This window comes from Stegodyphus dumicola, chromosome 7 (assembly GCF_044657685.1).
Source record: "Stegodyphus dumicola isolate Sdum_Otavi_A_Nest chromosome 7, ASM4465768v1".
NCBI classification, from domain to species: Eukaryota; Metazoa; Arthropoda; class Arachnida; order Araneae; family Eresidae; genus Stegodyphus; species Stegodyphus dumicola.
In genome coordinates, this window is record NC_140774.1 from 18,732,009 (window position 1) to 18,748,285 (window position 16,277).

The window sequence follows — 16,277 nt, forward strand, 5'->3', positions numbered from 1 at the left end:
TGATGAGGTACAATGATGAATTAAAGCAAAATGATGATGTATATTATGGATGCTCGGGGAGTTAAGTGCACTTGTAATCACGAAAGTAATCAAGATTACTGGTGTTAAAAGATTGTCATCATTTCTTTAAATTTTCCTGTCTCTTTAAATATTCACTACTAGTAAAGAAGTTCAAAGTATCATTATTATGATGAGGTACAATGATTTGCACAATGATGAATTTAGGGTAAAATTATGATGACGATGATGTGCATTTTAGATCCTCTGTAAAATGCACGTGTATTCACGAAAGTAATCAGGATTACTTGCGTAAAAGATTGTCATTATTTAAATAAAATCTTCCCATTATTTCTTCAAATATTCACTAATAGTACAGAAAATATTCAAGTGTCATCACTGTGAGGAAGCACAACGATGATGATGCACATTTTAGGTATTCTATAAGATGCAAGTGTATCTATGCAAATAACCATGAATATTTGCGTAAAATATTGTCAGTTCTTTGTCTAAAATCTTGCCATTATTTCTGCAAGTATCCATTACTAGTAAAGAATTCAAGTAAGCTAAGTATAAAATTCAAGAAAACTTGTGTTTGGATTAATTAAAGAATTAAGATCTTCTAATGTATAATCTATACCCTCAATTTTCTTAGTTTTCTAGCATTCCCGCTAACGAAACTTGCTACTATTAATTGCTGTTAACGAAACGGTTACGGTCTCATCTTATTTTAACACTTTAGTTTATCTTTCACACTAGACACTTCTTTTGCAATCCTAATAGAAAGTCTGATGCGAACATAACACTACTTCCTTGTACTGTCCATTAAATTGTACATATTTTTGCTGCATTTCATTTAAACTTATTTTCTCGAATTTCATTACAGGTGTATTTCTCATTCAATCAATTCTTTTCTCACTTTGCGCCAAGGAAAAATACATAAAAACTCAAAGCATCTTCAATAAAAATTGTAAAATACAGAAAAACATAAAATCGCAAATGCAATTAAAAAGTTTAGAAAGATAATTTTTAGTGTTATAAATAGCTTCTACGCAAAAGCAAGCAATTCGGCCAGAAGCCAGAAAGACAGGTTTTCGGTGCACAAAACTGAAATTTTACTTTTGATCCCACTCGGAAAAAAGACACTGAAATTGGTACACAAATAGACTTTATTTAAGAACTTCAAAAAACAAATGGCGGCCTTATTAGGCTTAGTATAACTTAGACAACTTTTAAATTGTGGATAATTCTACAACTATTGTATGCAGATTAACTAAAGACAAAAAAACCTTAACAGAACACAAGAACAATATAATTCAATCAGTTTTAAAACAAAAAGTGCACGATTTATCAAGATATAAGAATAAAAAGACCTGCGTGGCCGATTGCAGCCAAAAGGGGAGGAGCACAATAACATGTAATAGCAGTTCCATATACAAAATTTCAACGTTCTAAGGCTACTTGTTTTTGAATTATGCGAGATACATACATACATGTTAAAATGTCATGAAAAAATCTCTTCTGGATCCATTTTACAATCTGTTTTCGAAAACCGAGTCCTTTATTCTGTCCGTACGTACAAATGTCACGCAAAATCATCTTTCAGATGGATTGAAAAGAGGTCAAAATGAACATTTTCGTTGATATATGATACTGGAAATTTTTCGCTATTATAATAATTCCTTTACTTCGTACAAGGAAGTAAAAGCTAATTCGTTAATGATAAATTTAAGGGGAAAAGCTAAATTCTTCATAGAACTCTTACTTCTTCCTCACAGATATAAATGCATCATGTCACGAGTTCTCATCTCATCAAAATACGCGTATACTTTCGGACACTTAATGAAATAACGACACAACGGTGCAATGAATGTCATAAATTCGAGGTTAAACAGGAAACAGCATAACATGACTGTTTAGTTTCTAGAAATATTGTTTTGCAGCAGGAGGTGGGCGTTTCCTTATTGTCACGAAACACTGTACAAATTCTAACTGCTCTCAACTACGGCAAAATAAATTACGTGAATGATAAATTTTGCGTGATAAGTACACACGTTACAACGTTGGAAGGTTTAATACATTAACTTGGCAGTCAACTGTAACGTTTGTAGTAAAATCTAATGCACAAAATTGTGTCGTGTGAATCGCTGTGCAGATAAAGAGCTATTTTTTGTTTAAATGTACTAGGCGCTATAGGGCGGCCAGCCGCATAAAACAGAGATTACAAAAATGTATAATGATTTTAAAGACTGAGGCCTTTTCATGTGTCCAGCCAGTAATTAATAATATCTGAAATGAATCTACATTGATTGCTTTTAAATCGCTTCGTTTGTAATTTAATAACAGAATAAATCCGGAAAAAGAATTCCATACTATATACTTTGCTGAATGATAATATAATACATCGCTGCGTGGGAGATAAAAATATTTTAACTCTAGCAGTGACAACGGATTTCTTTTAAATCGCCTGGTTTATTGATTGAATTCGAAAGACAAACATATTAAGTTTCACCGAGTGGAAACTCACTGAATTTTCTGATTGAAACATAAATATCTTTCTCTTTGTCGAGTAGCATCACAAAGCTTTTATATCGCTGATATTTTGATCAAAAGTTTATTAGATTCGCACAAAATATGGAATAAATAAAAAACGAGGTCGAAGTTCAAAATTTGCGTTTCGAGGTCCCATTATTTAACGATAGACACAAATGAAAAATTTCTGTTTGTTTGTTTGTTTAAAGCAATAATGCTACTTACTTTAACGAAACAAGTTCCGATCAAACATTTGAAAGCTGAATTTAATGACTTTTTTCGGAAAATATAGTTTTCGACAATATTCATTGCACGAATTACGAATATACCGTATTTTTCTGCTATGTCAGGCTCTAAGTTATAGACCACATATGTGTCCTCTAGAAACATTAACCTGCTTTATACATCGAGTGTAAAATATTATAATGTTTTTTTATTTTCAATATACTCATCACGTTAATGGCTGAGTAAAAGTGATTAATTATATCTTTATTATTCCAAATCAAGCATTAAATAAAAGAAATATTTTTCGTTATAAAATTTGGGGGAAATAATTATTATTTTATGAACTTTTTATGTAGTATAAAAAAATAATGGCAACCCTACGTTTTGCCAAATTATTTCAAAAAATAAATTTATACAGCTAAAACCGTATATATATGTAAGGTAAAAATATGTAAATCAAAATTATAGTTCTTAGCAATAGCTTTATAATTCTTCATCTTACTTTGTATACCTCCCCTTTCTGTTCTAAAATTAGAAATTGTTTACAATAATTTTTCTGAATTGAGTCATTTTTAAACTTAATCCGTTTAATCCAATCAGATTAATGGAGCTCTTATCCTGTCAGATTAAAGAAACATTTTAGTATATATCTGGCGCTTTCTGATACGTCTCATCATGAGGACTTCGAACCATGCCATCTACGGGAATGTTGACTGTACAAACAGCGACTTCTCGTTTGAGACTCTTGTTTCAAGGTTCATGTTCTTCCGTCTTGTCCGGATTTTACGTTTAATTTTTGATCGTCTTAGGGGAAAAGAGATTTATAGGAGTAGGCTTCAATACTGCCGAAGACTTCTTACAGATAGACGATCTATGATGCGTACTCTCTTTTTCTTGCTTCACCTTGTTGCTGCTAACACGCATCGTTTGCCTCTCCGATTCGTCCATTACCTAAAGGTAATGTAAGCTATACAAAACTGTGCGTGCATATCGCATCTATAACGATGTGTGATTGACGGTATGTATGTCAAATTTTTCTAGCAATAACTTATGCCTTTTTTTTCAGCCACGTCTGTCTGTGAATGTCAAGTTATGTATCTATCCAGCTATCTCCTACTCATCAAGATATATACAGAATTTATTATACACTGCCATCCAAAAGTTAAAGAGCAGCATGTTTTTCAAAGCTCACCGTGACAAAAATGTCAGTAAAGTTTAAATTCCCAGTACATATGCATGACAATAACGAAGTTTAAGAAAATATATGCAAAAACAATAGCTACCATTTTTATTTTATTAAATGAATACTTATACAGGAGTTGGAGAAAAAATGCAAAAATTGAAATTTTTGTTCACTAGTGTTGATTTTCAGCTGTTAATACAATTTCGTGTACAATATCCAGGCGAGTCTCTCAATGTCTAGGAGAAGTCGTTTGCCCGATTCGTTGAGGTGGCGAGCGATCGGATGTCACAAGTTGCGATGCTGTTAGGCTTCTCAATGTCTCTCGTAGTGTGGTGCACGGAGTATGGAATCAGTTTGAATCCGAGGATTATGTGTCCAGAAGACATGTTGCAGACAGACATAGAGTTACAATATTTGTGGGAGACCGTTATTTAGCTTCTTCGGCCCGAAAAAGGAGTAACATCACTGTGCCTCAGCTCATGGCAGGTCATTTATTGGCAACAATAACAAGAATCTCAGCTACTACAGTGCGCAGACGCTTGCTGCAGTTGTTTCTGTGCCCTTGACCCAAGGACACAGAGGTACCGCTTATGTTGGGCTAGAGAACACCTCTCCTGGACCAGTCAACAATGGACGTCTGTTCTCTTCACAGACGAGTCCAGGTTGTCAGCTGATCTGGAGGAAACAATGCACCAGATACAACAAATCCCATACTGTGGAAAGACACATTTACAGAGGTGGTGGAAAATGGTTTGGGCTGGGTTCTCTCTCTCGGCGGTCACATTGACCTGCATGTGTTCCACGGAGAAATTTTGAGCGGTGGGAGATATCGAGATGAGATCCTTGATCAGTATGTCCGCCCCATATACTGCTGCTATTGGTGCTGGATTTCTTCTGCTGGACGACATTGCGCGACCACACCGAGCTCAGGTTGCTGAAAAATATCTTGAGGGTTACGATGTGGAGCGGATGGAATGGCCAGCTCAATCCCCAGACATTAAATCCGATACAGCATCTTTAGAACTACCTTGGCAGACAGGTTGTTGCTTTATGTCCTCTCCCAGGGTCGTTAGATAAGCTTGAACAAGGATTACTTCGTGTCTGGTTCTTGCTTCTCATTTCACTGACCGACAACTTAATTGACAGCATGGAACGTCGCTGCCGCCAATGCATTGCAGCTAGGGTTGAACACATTCTTTATTAAAACCCACTTTTGTAGTGCTACCAAACCACTTTTCCTCAAAACACTGTGATATAGTCTTTCTCCAAGACTGGATTTCTCTGCCAAAAGTGCAATTTTTTCTTGTAATTGATGTTTGTGTTGAACTTAACCCGGTAGCACTCGCGCGGGGTGACTGAGTCACCCCCAGCCTCATAAAACCTTTCATTCTGGAATTTCTATTTATCCGCTATGAATCAGCCCTTCAGTAGCTAACTTTTAAACGGTTTTCTTTCAATAGCACCTGCCAGCAGCAGGTGTTTTTCTTTTGTTGGGGAGGAGCAATCATTTCTTGGAACGCTACATGCAACTGGGGTAACCTGGGAACCCCCGTGACCAGATTTGTTCTGAAATTTCTCACTTTAGCTTCTTGCTTGCATAGATTGTGCATGTGTGCTATACTGTAGTCGTTCGAAAATGGCTCTCAAACGAAAAATGACAGATTATGAAAAAGAAATGGAACACTTGAGAATGTTATTGGATACTGTGGAAACTTCCGATGAAGAAATGGATACTGCTAGTGAAAATGAAGTAGATCAAGAAATTTATAGCAGTCATGACAGCGACAGTGAGTTTGAAGCTGAAAATAAAACGCTTGAATCTAATGAAAAAAGTGACAGTTATATAGGAAAAAATAAAACAGTTTGGAAGAAAAGTAAACCGAATCAGAAGGTAAGAACCAGTTCCTGTAATATTATAACCCACTTACCAGGTCTGAAATCAGTTGCAATAAGTATTATGGAACCAATTGAAAGTTGGGAACTTTTTATGGATTTCAATATTATAAAAAATATTGTGGACTGCACCAATATTTTTATTGATAAAATATCCGAAAATTTTCAACGGAGTCGAGATGCTAGGCATACAGATGAAGTGGAGATGAGAGCACTGTTTGGTCTTTTATATTTATGCGGATTGCATAAATCTTCTCATGCTAATGCAAAAGACTTGTGGGACGCTGATGGCACCGGAATTGAATTATTCCGAAAGACAATGTCTTACAAACGATTCACTTTTCTTCTAAGGTGCTTGAGATTAGACAATGTAAACGATCGCGAAGCTCGAAGACAGTTGGATAAGCTGGCAGCTGTGAGAGATTTCTTCAGCGATTTCAATAAAAAATGTCAAGAAATATATTCAGTTAGTGAATATGTTACAATAGATGAAAAGTTGGAGAAATTTCGTGGCCGATGTGCTTTTCGCCAGTATATGCCGAAAAAGCCGGCAAAATATGGAATTAAATTATTTGCCGTAGTCGATGCCAGGACATATTATACATATAATATGGAAATTTATGCGGGGAAACAATCGGATGGTCCTTTCAAAGTTGATTATTCGCCATCTGAGATCGTAAAACGACTTTGTGCTCCATTATTTGGATTGGGAGGAATATAACCATGGATAATTGGTATACAAGTTACCCGCTAGCAAAAGAGCTCCTATCAAAGAAACTCACTGTAGTGGGAACTTTGAAGAAAATAAAGCTGTAATTCCTGCTGAATTTTTAGAAACAAAGAAAAGAGAAGTATATTCTTCCATGTTTGGATTCCAAAAAGACATGACATTAGTATCATATGTTCCAAAGAAATCGAAATGTGTAGTTCTTCTGTCTACAATGCATCATGATGACACGATAGATGAAAACTCTGAACAAAGTAAGCCAGAAATAATCCATTTCTACAATGGAACGAAAGGAGGAGTAGATACTGTTGATGAAATGTCTACGCTTTATTCAACAGCTAGGAAAACAAACAGGTGGCCTATGGTGATTTTTTACTGTGTTTTGAACGTGGCTGGTATAAACGCGCGAGTGTCACTTATGTCTACTAAAAATCCTCCCTTGCAGTATAAAAGTAGACGAATGTTTTTGAAAACATTGGCATTATCTCTCGTAAACCCACAAATAAAGAGGAGATCAAATATGCAAATGTTACCAGAGAATTACGAGAGAAAATGAATCAGAATTTCTCAACAGAAAGGAATGCCGTTTCTGAAGAGAACTTGCCAAAGAGAATGAAGCTTGGTAAAGGACGATGTACAATATGTCCTCGAGCTAAGGACAAAAAAACAACAATTTCTTGTATGAAATGCCAAAATTTTACTTGCAAGGATCACTCTAATTATGTTTGTGACAAATGTGTTTAAAATTCAATAAAGGTATGTAACTGATTTTTATTTTGTAATTGAGTAAGTTTTTTCCTATAAACATTAGTAGTAGAAATTAACGTAAATATATTTTCAAATTAATATTCATGCTTTAGAATATACTAAAAAACTGTATTTTATACCTTTTCAATTTATTTGCACTTAAGTTTATATGTGTATATTGAATTAAGCTTAAATTTATCGGTGGGGTTATACAGGTACCCCCGCGCGACCAAAATGTGCTCTGTTTAGCGCGCGCCTTCCACCGGGTTAAGAAACATTCTATGTCGCATTCATTAAAGAACAGTTTAGTGAACCTTTCCTTTAAATTCATTATTTCTATGTTGCTTCATTCTCAAATGAGACACAAAAAACACGCTGTTCCTTAATTAATGGAGGGCAGTGTGTGTATATATGTGAAAAAAGGATAAATTATAATTGAAATTAGTATCGTAATTTAATTTTCCTTATCTGTTCTAAAAAAAGTAATCTCTCTTTGCACTGCGTCATTTCGAGACTAATCATATTGAACAGAAGTATTAATTATCCAATCAAACTGCATTGAGAATCAAACCTAACTCAGTCTGAATTAAGATTTCATCCTGAACATCCTTTCTGCTGCTCTCTTCTTACTGTAAATCCATCACGTTTATGTTGCAACCATTGCTCATAAGACATATACTTCCGGTTACAACAACGCTTTAAATGACACTACTCCATTATGACATTTTTTATAAGCTATGATTTAGTTCACTTACGGTGTCTCACTGCGAGCTGAAATTGTCATTAATTCTGAACCTATTTCCTGATAAATTATCGAGTCCAAATTTTGTACACGCAAAATGTTATGTTATGGATATGTTATGTTTGGTATGGATATAGATGACAATAAAGTGGGGTGAGGTGTCTTTTTCAAAAATAGATAGATTATTTTTATTAAATATTTAAACGAATTTTCGCACATATCTTCGTTTAACAGACAAACTAAGTATATCAGAATTTTACTGTTAATAACCTTTATAAACATAGTTCTAATCCATGGTGTAATATACTCCCGATTCATGGTTTTGTAGAGACATTAGGTATTTTTTTAAAGCAGGAGACGTGAAAAATGAGCAACGCCTTTGCCGGGAATCGAACCACGGACCTCTGGAATACGCGCCCAGCGTGCAGACCACTACACTACGAAGATACGGTAAGAAGGTGAGAGAAATACCTTATATACTCCTATATAAGGGCGACTGGGGTTTTAGGCGACCCAATCGCCAAATCCAGGGTGTGAAGAATCATCATCCACCTCCCTTTTAGTTCGGGCGCCAGTTTAACAAATTCTCAATTCATAGTTCCATATGTTCCCAGTTTAAGGTTCAAAATATTTCCTATTTCATATTCAGCTGTTCCCTAGTTCAGCCCATTTATGGTTGCCAATGCATGACTTAAGACTTTACCAAATAATGGTTAATCAAAGCAGTAAATAATGAAACAACGTTATCGCCATCTTTTGGCTGCGACTTTCTTAACATTATAATTTGATGAAACTTTGTCCCAAACTTTTAACAGTGTGGAGATCTCAATCTATACAATAAAAGACCCAGGAAGAGAGATAATCTGGAAGTATTTTAATCTGTTTTTAACCGATCTCTCAAGGCAAGCCGGAAAAGATGGAAATAATCTCTAATTTTAAAATTAAATGTCTGTATCAACTTTCTGATACTGGAGTCAAATGTTTTGCGATTTATTTTTAGAATGAGTATAGACGTTTACAAAGTAAGAAGAAATCTGATGTGGATACCACAAGGACATCCTTGCACGGCCTATTAAATTATACACATTTTTGCTGTATTTCAATTAAAATTATTTCCTCGAATTTAATTAGAGATAAATTTCTCATTCAAATAATTCAGTTCTCACTTCTCGGCAAGGGCAAAAAGCATAAAAACTCAAAACATCTTCATTAAAAATTGAAAAATACAGCAAAACATAAAACACCAGATATAGTTAAAACAGTTTTAAAAAATTTTACGATTAAAATTAGAGTTAATACGCGAAAACAAACATTTCGGCCCCCGGGCAAGATGGCAGATTTTTCAGTGCACAAAACTGAAAGTTTATTTTTGATACCACACCGCAAAAAGACACTAACGGAGCAGAAACTGACTTCATTCACTATTCTGCTAAGTTTCAAATGTAAACAAATGGCTATACCGTTAGGCTTAGTCGCACTTAAACGACTAAATTGTTGATAATTCTACAACTGTTACATGCAGAATAACTAATGGAATAGAAACCTTAACCGGAACAAAAGAATAACATAATTCAATCACTTTTAAAGAAAAAAATGTACAATTTACCAACAAATTAGAATTAAAAAACTGACCTCACAGAGCCGAGTAACAGAGTGGATGTATATATATATATATATATATATATATATTTCACGAAAAAATCTCATTTTAATCCATTTTAAATCCATTTTTTAATCCATTTTGGAAAAAGTGACCTTCATTCTGTCCGTACATATATATCACTCAAAAACATCGTCCAGATGGATTCAAGAACAGTCAAAATGGATATTTTCGTTGGAATATGATACCCGAAATTTTTCCCGTTACAGTACTTCCTTTACTTCGTACAAGGAAGTAACAAAAGGCCGGGAGACAGTACGAAAACTTTGATTTCGTAATTTTTACATTCAGAATGTCAGAACGCGGATATTTGTGACCTATAAATTACTTTTCTATCTTTAAGTATAAAAGGTTCCAAAATAAAGGTAGCGTAAAGATTTTTATAGACACGAAGCATCTGTGCATTTAACTTCAAATGATAAATTTAGAATGTAAGTTAGCCATTATTATCTGAAATTAAAATGCTCATTTGTTTTATTTTTATCCTCATAACATACGTATTTACTTGTGTATCGCCCTTCACCCAGCTTTTTACTGTTACGTTCTGAAAACTCTTTAAAAATTCGTATAATTTTCCCCTTTCACTATTGTAGTGCATAGTGTTACTCTCTGAGAGATAGTTTATCGGTAAATTGACCCTTAATTGTTTTCATTTTTACTCAATTTGAATTTACCTATTCGTATTAGCATTACATCCATTTTATTTTTCCCCGTATTTATAATTTGAAAAATAGTGTTACGAATTTGGTACACGTGTAAATAATTTTAGGGAAATTACATGAGACTTGTAGTATATTTTGTATAATGTAATATGAAATGTTTGAAAAAGCGAAGGACTACGGGAAGATTACAGGGGTAAGTTTATTTAACATTGAGGTAAATGGTTATTTCGCTAAATAGGCAAGATGTCGCCAAATCGGCTTTGACGACTTATTTTTATCACCAAATGTTTCGAAAAATCGCCAAATGTTGCCAAACTTACCTAGAATTTGGCAACATTTTGGTCTGGTTCCTATATAACTGTTATTGATACTGTAATTGAATAACTGTAATAGATCTCTATACGTAACTGTAACCGTATCCAACCCTTATATGTAATTTTAACCATATATGCCTTGCAGTAATTTCGAGAAATGGAAGATACTAGAGATTTCTCGGTGGCGGAGAGAAAACTATATAACATTGGACAGTGCATCAAGTCTCAGTATCTAGTTCAGAGTTGACTTCGGTGTATTGAGAGCACTGCGAGCCTTGCTTTTTAGACGCGCTTTGCGTTGCGTGGCAGGTTTCTCATACCTAAAATACTTTACAAGTATGTAATTTCATCTTACTTCTATTATTTTACCTTTCAGCTAATTGTAGCAACATCTGCTGTTGATATGCAAAAACTTCAATTTATGTCTGAAACTTTTAAATTAAAAGTTTGTATTAAATATTCGTTTATACACTCATGTCCAAAATTATGTTTACATGCATAAATTCACGGATTTCTCAGAGACTATGACTTATAATTTAATGAATTTTCGTGCAATCATACATAACATGATGACACATAAATGCAAAAGAAAAAATTGAAGATCACCTCATATGATATAAAATTGTAGCATGAAACAATAAAAATGGTAATAAAGTGTCACAAAGAGAGTTAAGAAAAAAAGGAATGAATCAGAAAAAGAATTAAGTCTTACTAATTTAATATGGAATATGATCTCCCCTGACTTGTACACACATATCACAACGTGTTTTAAGGCTGGAAATAACGTTATTAACCACAGTTTGGGGAATTAATCTCCACTCTTCCAGCAATGCCGTCTTCAGAGCATTTACATCTCTAGGAGGAGGATGTATACGTGCAATTGCTCTTCCAAGGTAGTCCCATAAGTTCTCTATCGAGTTAAGGTCAGGAGAGTTTGGTGGCCAAGGTATTCGCTTAATGTCTTCACTTTCAAGAAATTCATCAACGAGGTTTGCTCGATGTGGACGGGCATTATCATCCATAAATAAAAAGTCAGGTCCATATGCACCCCTGAAAAGTCTTACATAAGGATCTAAGACCTCATCTCGATATATCTGGCCTGTCACAGATCCGCTGCTGAACACGTGTAGGGGCGTACGTCCATCGATCATTATTCCACCCCATACCATCACACCTCCACTACCGAAACAGTCACGTTCCACAATGTTCGAGGGATCATTTCGTGTTCCTGACTCCCTCCAGATGTAAACACGTTTAGAATCACCAGTTAAACTAAACCGCGATAAAGAGAACATGGGACCTTTGATGTTCAGTCCAGTTTTGATGTTCTTTACACTAATTAAAGAGATCCCTCTTTTTCTGTGAAGACAGTAAAACACATACTGTTGGCTTTCTGGCATAAAGGCCTTTTTCATTAAGCCTTCTGTATATTGTTTGCCGTGATGCAACAGTTCCAGTGGCGGCTGCAAGCTCTGAACTTAACTGGCGAGCAGTAGCCTTTCTGTTAAAACGGGCAGTTAATGCCAGATACCGATCTTCAGAAGCAGTTGTCATTCGTTTCCGACCTTGTCTAGGCCTTCTTACAACACTTCCATCATTTTGAAACTGTTTCCATAGCTTAGAGACTGTCTGTCTTGAAATATTCAGACATGTGGCTGTGTCCATGATTGACTGCCCTGCTTCTAAACGGCCGATAATTCGCCACTTTACAGATTCTTCCAAATGATACTTCGAAGCCATAACAAACCGCTTTGAGTCCCTACACACTGAAATCAAACGCTATGTTGCAGAAATTCACTCAAATATTCAATTTGCGCAAAGCGCTTGATTCACCCTTGGATGACGTAACGCCTAGATTTGCATATCACAAACCGTTTGATTACTTTTGATTGGATAATGCTAATTAGGCTTGGTTTTCACACATTCCCTGCAAATACGGATCACATTGATTCGATATTTCATTGAATATCATCATTTTTGGGTATGTAAAGATAAATTTGGACATGAGTGTATTTAAAATCTGCTAATTTTGAGTGCATCATTATTCTGTGCTGTTTATGATCTGCAGGCATATTAAAATTAAGGGTCAATTCGCTTGATTAGTCATCGTAAATGAAAACCAGTTTATTATATATCTAAAAAAACAGCATTATCGATAAATATATCCATTACTAATCTTTAAAAGTCTTACCTGGTAAAGATGTATTGCGCTAGGTCAATAAATTTCCTTATCAAAATGACAATTTTGAAACGGAGGATTACATATCTTTCTATATCATATATATCCAGATGGAATTGTAAATGGAACTTCAAATTGGAACTGCAACCGTACCTTAAAGTGATGGAATTTCTTTAGGAAATAGATACTTTTGAATTGCACAGGAAAAGGTTTTTGAATCTGATGGATACCTATGCGAATATACATTAATCTCTTTCGGCTTTCTAAGCCAAATCGTAAATACTACTATAGTCATATAAGCTCGAATAACTTCTTTCTTTTCCTCGAAACTCAAAGGCGAATTCTAAACCAAATATTTATTCTTGCAGATTACTTTGAGTGAGGCAGAAAAGAATAAAAAAAAAAAAAAAAAAGATAAATGAAGGGATCTTTTGAAACCTGAGTAGGATTTGCATTCCGAGCGAAACATTGTTTAAAATTAATCTTTTGTTAAGCCACTTTATTCACTAAAATTTGTGAAAATTGTCTTTGCGGCAATCAATTATCATTTCCTTCACGAAAAGAAGAATAAGTTTTTAAAGCATAAGCAAATTAGAAATCCCAGCAAGCCTTGCGCAGATTTATTAATTTTTTTTTCAACAACAGCAACAGCGCCACCTATACTTTGATTTAAAAATCGAAAGTAAACAACTAAAATCTCGACTGTAATTAAATATGATTGAAGATAATTTAGGCTGTCAAGAGCGCGAATGTTGGAGAGGTATGTAATTTAATTTTATCTCGCTGTTCAACTGGATGAAATTTAATAACACACGTGCTCTCATAAATAAAGTTAATTTCCTTTTCGAAAGGAACCTGGAAGAAAAAAATAATCCATCGAACTTTTACATTTCGTGAGCAGAAAATATTCTCATATTCTCTCAAAATTGTAGAAAATTCTGAATTTGATCTGTAATATGTTTTTATTAAGAAATGTTATGCCGGTAGTTGTTATTTTTAAAACAAGCTAATTAAATTTGAAAAGCAAAAGGACGTTTGAAAAGATTTCTAGAAGTATTTCATTATTATTATTTAATTTGATAAAGATGTAGTACAATAGCAATTAAGTAAATTTCGTATATTTTTCAAATAAATTTACCGCCTTTACAGGAATGTTGTAATGTTAGAACAAAAATGTTTAGAAAAACATAGCATTTGAAAGGATTTCGTGCATTTAATGCTGTCCTAGAGGTAAAAGTTGGAAGTATTCAATTAATTCGAAAGTAATTGATCTTGCCTCTGATGAAGGCAAATTAACGTAATGCTTAGAAGGAAATTTTAGAGTTTTCCTTTTCAAAAGAAAATCGCTTTTCATTTTTTTAATCTTTAAATAAAATATACGCTTAAATAAAATAGTGTTTTTAATACTATAGTCTAATATTTACTCTTAAATAATTAAGAATCTTTATGTATGTATAAAACATAGCATATTTTGTAAGTGCACATCTGTATAACCACCGAAGGAGTGGCTTCTAGAATAGACCAATGGGCTTTCAGTAATATTTCTGGGATTTTACATGATTTTGCCGCGCTTTAAGCGAGTTGGTTGAAAATATTTTTCCACACAATTTCCTATACAAAATATTTAATGCATTGTGGATCTCTTGTGAAAATTTTAATTGCGAAGTTAGATCAAATAAGCATAATTATATATGTAAATAACAGAAGTCTTAGCAATTGTTTTTGGAATCTATATGAAAAATATGTTGTATAATAAAATATGTTCCAGTTTTTCTCGGCTCAGTAAAAAAATTTTACACTTGCATTCTCTTAATCCACAGGTGTTAGTAAAAGAATAATATTCCAGGCTACTTGTACCCCGAGTCATTTTGTCGATAGTTGGTGTATTTAATTATGGCAAAGCACACGAGGGCTGTCTGCCTAAGGGGAGGGATACCTTCGTGGAGAACTTTCTAAGGGAAACTGGTTCGTATACACGTTACACATGGGGAAAACCACGAAAACACCCATGCAGCCAGCCCGTTCGCGGGATTCGAACCTCGGACCGAACTACCACTGTTTACGACTTTACCGCTCGGCCGCTGGTGGGCCTCCATTTTGTCGATAGAAAGAGCCATAATATGCCACGAACATTAGTCCGAATATCAGCGCGTGATAAGTTTCACGAAAGTTAAATATTGGACGATTAATAAACTTATAAAATGGTAGCACTACGAGATTTTCTACTAAAATAGAAGCAGCATTTATACACATACTATCGCTTTATAGCATTTATATCGTAGCATATATATATATAAAACTAGGAAACAAATGCAAAAGAAAGCGTAAACAACAACACGACCTCAGATCCACAGTTTAAAAAATTCAGCGTCGCAAGAGGGGAAAGAAACTCGTTGGTACATTATTGAAACTCCTCCCTCAGTGGCGATACTGATTTGCACTTGTGAATTATGCTCTGCACATTAGTATCGCTACTGAGGGAGAAGTTTAAAAAATGTACCAGTGAGCTTCTGATGGTCTTCCGACGCCGAATCTTGAAACTTTGCATATGAGCGCAGTTTGCTGTTAACGTTTTAATTAATGCATTTTGTTTCGCAGTTTTAAATATATGGCGTATAAATACACTGCTGTCCTTTTAGTAGAAAATCTCGTAGTGCTTTCATTTTATAGGTTTATTTAAGTGTAAAAATTTCACTTTCGCGAACTTTATCACGCATTGATACTCGGATAAAGGTTCGTGGCATAATATCGCTCATTGTATCGAGAAAATGACTCAAGCTACAATTAACTTCGAATATATTACTAACACCTGTGGATTAAGAGAATTCAAATTTATAACTTTTTTTCGTTTGAGTTCAGAATAACTGGAAGTGTTAGAATTTAATCTTGTATTTTCTTACATCAGTTCTTGCATTCCTTTGATTTTGAAAGTATAAGATTCAAGTTATATATTGTGAATAATATAATGTACCTACTGTTAACATTAAAAGTTATATAAGAATAAATTAAACATATTGAGTATGAATAAGACAAGTTCATTCTGTCTGAAGAGTATTTCTTGTGCAGGCAATACATTTAAGAGTGAACAGTTTTTAATGTAAAATTAAATGTGAAAGATAAAAACAACATAATTCAATCATTTTTAAAGCAAAAAATGTACAATTTACAAACATATAAGAGTAAAGAAACTGAGATCACTGAGACGGGTAATAGAGTGGATGATATATATATATAAATATATTTATATACGTTTGGTGCGGCCGATTGCAACCAAAATACAAGGTGCACATCTACATGTTATAGCAGTCCTATATCAAAATTTCAACGTTCTGAGGCTACTCGTTTTTGAGTTATGCGAGATACGTACGTACGTACGTACGTTCGTACATATGCCACGAAAAATTCTCTTCAAAATT